The sequence below is a fragment of the Bidens hawaiensis genome, unplaced genomic scaffold (genome assembly GCF_021521415.1).
Source record: "Bidens hawaiensis isolate Kalapana, Puna unplaced genomic scaffold, B.hawaiensis_p1.1 tig00020328_1, whole genome shotgun sequence".
Taxonomy (NCBI): Eukaryota; Viridiplantae; Streptophyta; class Magnoliopsida; order Asterales; family Asteraceae; genus Bidens; species Bidens hawaiensis.
Genome location: NW_027493091.1, coordinates 78,558 through 84,557, shown reverse-complemented (window position 1 = coordinate 84,557; position 6,000 = coordinate 78,558).

The window sequence follows — 6,000 nt, the reverse complement described above, 5'->3', positions numbered from 1 at the left end:
CGGTCCAGCACTCAAAGACTAAGCACATCGACATCTGAATACACTTTATTCGTGATTGTTTTGATCGTAAGCTTGTGAACATAAAAGGGGTCCACACCGATTTTAACTTTGCAGATCTATTTACGAAAGCTTTTTGTCGTGTCCGATTTTTGTTTCTCATTGAGTCATTGGACATGATTTCTTTTGAGTAAATTATAACTTTGTTTTAAAATTGTAAATATTTTTCAAATATGTCACAATTTTAGAGGGAGAAAATGAGTTAACTTTAACTCACCAAAAAGATTTCAAATTTACTTTTAGTAAAACAAAAATCAAGTCACTTGACTTAACAAAAAGATATTAATTTTTATATATAATATTAATTTCATCTTTACTCCTATTTAAGACAATCTTAAGAAAACTCTAAAAGTGTTGTCCCGTTTAGAGGGAGCTCATTCATGGAGGGAGTCGGTTATTTTAAAATTTTCAATTAAGAATTTGATCCGACCTATTGGAAAGTGATAGTACATTGGTATGTAATGATCCTAGCGCATGAAAAGAGTAGATCAAAAGGCTACAAGGTCATTTATCAACGTGTAGATAGGCTTGACAAATAAGTAAAGGTTGGGTGATATAAACTTGAACTCTCGCCATTACTAGTGGCTATACGTTTAAGAAGCGGTTGCATGATTCCATTAAAGTAATATCAATGAAGGATGAAATGTAATTACACATGTCATACCCAAGCCTCTCTTTACCTGATCACAGTTATCTTATGTAATAAGTGTCAGTTTTACTTTTCATTTGAGTCAAGAAAAGCCTCATCGAAAGGCAAGAAAAAGAAAAACAAAAGAGTCAAGAAAAGAAAAAGAAAAACAGAAAAATAATATGAAAAATCAAGAAAAAGAGTCACTTAGGATTTTAATTCTGCTTTATTTCTTCATTTATTTTGATTCACGCCTTGGGCTTTCTCTGTTTGAAGTCATACAAGATCTGATTGTTAAGGCCCTGAATCTTCTGCTTTATTTTAACTTTTCTAGATCGAGTCACGTGTGCAAAGCACAAAATGTCAAGTGTACAAAGTACAAAGTGTCAAGTATGTTAATAAGAGTACCGTGATCAACTAAGAAAAGTTTAAGTCAAGTTGAGGTGATATGTTAACACAAAGTAAGCCCGAGATATGATGGAATCAGTAACATGTCTAATTAAGTAGGGACCACATAAGCTTCGTGCCTAATTGAACCTCAAATGTATCACGTTAACTCCAAAACACTTGTCAAGTTAAACAAATGGACAATATCTGCAGTTGATGATGAATTTGTGTCACAATAATTTCAAAATGGAAACGTGATCTAGGGCTTTGCAAATCAATATGATTCCATGTCGCGATCGTTCTTTGTAAATTAACTAAAAAAAAGGTCTATGTAAATTAATTCAATATTACTCTTAACTTTAAAATGTTTTAAAATTTTCTTTTATTTTAGTTTATTTTGTTTTTGTTTTCTAAAATATTAAGAACTTGTATAGTCTAATATTTTAAGTTTTATTTTCAATTTTCATTTTATTTTATTTTCATTTTAAGTTTATTTTTATTTTTATTTTTAAAGTATAATTTTATTTTTATTTCTATTTTTGTCTTTCTTTAATTTTATTTTTATTTGTATTTGTATTTGTATTTGTATTTTAATCCTATTTCTATGATTATGCTTAAGAGATCGTCAGTGCAAAGGTTAACTGCCAAGGACCAACAAAAGAAAAATCTGAAATATAATCAAGTGCTTGGATTCGGTGGGTAAATATTTTTCGGGTTTTGAAAATGCAAATATTTTTTTAAAAATCGAGGACCGAGAGTGTATTTTTAGGTGAATACTCGCGATGTTTTGACCTTATCGCTAGATAGGCTGACCTTATATATAAGGGAAACCAAAAATATCTTTCACTATTCACCAAACACTTTACTATTCACTCTCTCTCTCTCTCTCTCTCTTCTCTCTCATCTTCATCATTCAAATCCTAATCATTTTCAAATTTTTCCAAGAATCCGGCCCTCTTTATCAATCATGCCGTTGAACCAGAACATACACTAACGGTATAACTTCATAAACACCTTGATTCCACCATTCATCTTGTGTTTCTGGGTTCATAGAGATCGTGGCGGCGGTTCATATGAACCGTCGAACAGATCTAGAAACTGATCTTCACATATGTGTTGCTCTCATAATTAGAAACTGTTATTAGGCTTCTTGATCTTGATTATCATCATTATTTTGTTAGATTCTAGGTTCAATTGTGTACAGTTTGTAGATCTAGAGTTATTTGGTGAGCACAAGGGTTCAATTGACCAAGCAAACCAAAGGGTTTCTAGTTCAATCTTTCCAGAAACCCAATTCGTGGCTAGGCGACACCATTGAAAGAAAAAGGAAACAAAATGGCACAAGTAGAACTTTTTCGCATAAGGTTGTGTTTCGCTTCGCTTGCCCATGCGAAGTGATAAGGATTTCTGTTTCGCTTCGCATGCCCATGCGAAGCGAAAAGGGTTCCTGTCTCGCTTCGCATGACCATGCGAAGCGAAAAGGGTTCCTGTCTCGCTTCGCATGACCATGCGAAGCGAAATGGGTTCCTGTCTCGCTTCGCATGACCATGCAAAGCGAAATGGGTTTCTGTTTCGCTTCGCATGTCCATGCGAAGCGAAACTGGACCCAATGCGCATGTCCATGCGAAGCGAAACTGGACCCAATGCGAAAAATCTATACTTAGAGAATTTTCAGAACTTTAACACTGAGGCTACTGAACTGGTCTTGGACAAATGGACTGTTTGAACTTTTGGACTGTTTCGGACTAAATCATTGTACATATTGGACTTGTTGACTTATTATTTGACTAAAATCAACTTATTAACCTTTTAAATCTAAAATGTACATGATTAATTAACTATATAACATTAACTAAGTTAGGTTATATGTAAATACTTAAGGCATATGTATATAACTTATTACTTTGTTTTGCTTTTACTAAATGATGATTCTCATGATTTCATTGTCTAACTTCAGGATCATAATCAATTTTGTGCTCTCGAGCTTCCAAAAACAAAGGGGGGCAAAGTTTTCACGTCTATGGTCAAGGGGCTTAAACAATCACCCCTTGCACATGCTATCTCTGCTAACCAAGCTGTTTATTACAAGTGGGTTTTGGACTTCTGGGCTTTTGCCACGATTGCTGATGATTCTCTATCCTTTACAACAAGGGTTGCCGGAAAAGAGTTTACTATCACTGAAGCAGATATTAGACGGGTGTTAAAGATTGTTGACGAACCAGATTATAATTATGAGAAGGGAGACAGAAAGAATTTGGTTGAGTTTGTTACACAGATGGGATACGACACCGAGTGGAAGAGCCTCGAGAAGAAGCATCTCCTGCCATGTTGGAGGTTTCTTTTCCACATCGTGACTCATTGCTTTGCGGATATTCGTGGGGGATTCGACAGCATGAGGGTTGACTGGGTTCGTATCATGTTTGCACTTACGACTCGGGAGGAGTTCAATTACTCTAGGAGGATATTCCTATGTATGTTGGGAAATATCAGGAGTGAGGCTACATGGCTTATGTACCCAAGATTTGTACAAATGCTTTTAGATGATTTGATTCCAGATGTTCCAAGGCCTGGGTCAAAGAAAGCTAAGGACAAGAAGTCACTTCCCGAGCCCTGTCATGTGAATGAGATCAAGACTTCAATTTTTGGTGTGTTGCTGAGCACCAAAGGAAGGGAATATCAGTATGAGGGACCAAGGCCGGGTGCTAAGTTCGGTTTGTTTGAGGAAACTGAGGCTGCGGGTGATCAGTCTGTTGCGAGTGAAGAGGATGATGAGCCAGAGGTTGAGGCAGAACAAGATTCGTCTGATGAGCCTCCTGAGGACCGCGCGAAAGCCAAGCATGATCTAAAGAGGAAGGATACTAAGAAGGGCAAGGTTGTTGATTTGGAGGAAGAAGAGGAAGACCAGCCACCCTTGAAGCGTCTGAGGAAGCTTGGAGACTCCAAGAAGGCTCCCAAGCTCGTTGTCAAGATTCCCTCTCAACATAAACCCTCTGACCAACCCATAATCACTAAAGAAGCCCTAGCCAAAGCCCTCAAGGACTTAGATGTAACCTGCATCCAGATCCCTACCTACAAGAAGCCAAAGACCAGAAAGAAAGCAAAATCCAAAAAAACCAAAACCTTACTCCACGACTCACCCGAATCCTCACCCGAACCCACTCCAATAGACCAACCAATATCGACATTCCTACCCCAAATACCACCCTCACCACCTCAAGACCAACCAAGACCATCTACACCGACTGAACCCATTCAAACCGAATCCATAACCTCACAACCTACCTCAATATTCACATCCTCTATCTTCAGCTCACCAATCCAAACAACCAGCTTATGGAGCCAAACTGTTATAACTTCACCACCCCAATCCACAACACCACCTGCCACACAACCAACACCACCCACCACTACAACTTCACCAATCCTTACCCAATCCATTACCCTACCTTTGCAAACAACCTCACCACCCATAGTGTCCATCACACCACCATCCACTATCATTTCGCCCAAACCTATTGCCCGAGGGAACCTCCAGTATACGCCGATCCTATCCTCGATAGGATCGTTGCACTGGAGGATCCAACGCAAAAAGGGCGGAACGAGAAATAGGGCTTCTTCGCTTTATCAAGGAGATGAAACAGAAGGAGGTTGCAGATGAGAAGGAGAAGGGCAGAGTTGAAAGCAAGGGTCTAGGTTCTGGAGGAGGAAAAGGTGGTGAAAGAAACTCAATTAGAAAATCAAAGATTGCTAATCAACACACTTCACACCAAAGTTCAAAATCAACAGTTGTTGCTGAACAACGAAGCATCTCAAAACGCAAATCTGAAGGCCGAACATTCAAGGCTTATTGACAGAATGACCACACTTGAAAGGAACTTACCATCTGCAAGTGCCCTCAGAACAAGTCTAAATAAGAAGATCGAGGATGCCACTAGGAAATGGGATGTTGAAAATGAAGCTGCAAATTCTAGAATCTCAAGTATAGAAAATCAGCTCGCATTATCCGCCTCCCTCGATACACTGCGAACAGAGATGGAGGCGATTCAAGCAAAAGTAATGGAACATGATCGTCTCAATGAGCTTCAACTAAAGACGAACGAAGAGTTGGTAAGAAAATATCAAGCTGCCTCAGACCTTATGGGTATTCATGAGGATGATTTTCATGGTCTGGAGGATAGGCTTGATGCGGTGTTTAAAGCTTGGAGAAGGTCTGATGAGACTTCTCAGGTTGGTGGATCACAGCCTACCGCAGGTCCATCTGTGGCATTGCGAGGAGTTCGGCTTGTGGCGTCTGAGGGTGAGGCAACTGTTGGTCACTTGGTACAACAGGGTGGCCAAGCCATTAGTGGGGTAAGTACCAGCTTGGGTCCTGAACAACAAGTACAACCTCAGATCCAAGCTGGTGATGATGATGATGATGATGATGATGATGATGACGACGACGACAATGTGCATGACACTTTGATGATAATGATGATGGTGATGAAGGTGGAAATGGCGGAGATGGAGGGGCCGGGCAGCAGGAGGTGGAGGTGGAATTAACACTCCATCACCTCCACACACTCAACAAGATATTCAAAACCCTGCTGCTCACGACTCAGCCGGCAAAGTCAGGCAGCACGACACGGAGATTGACGATATGTATAAAGATTTATTTCCTGATGATTTTGCAGGTGTTATGGATGATTTTATTGAAGCAGGAGAGGACTTGGAGCAATACATTACAGCTAACACGGAGGAGGCAGTAAAAGACGACTACCTCAACTACTCGCCAAATCCAGATACGCCTCCAGCTCAAGTTCAAGCTTCAGAGACTCCTGCCGCTGATCCCGTCTCCAATCCAACCTCCGACTTGACACAAGAACCACCAAAGAAGAAGAGAAAGAATCATATTGTGTCAAGTCATGCATGTGCCCGCGAGCTCAACT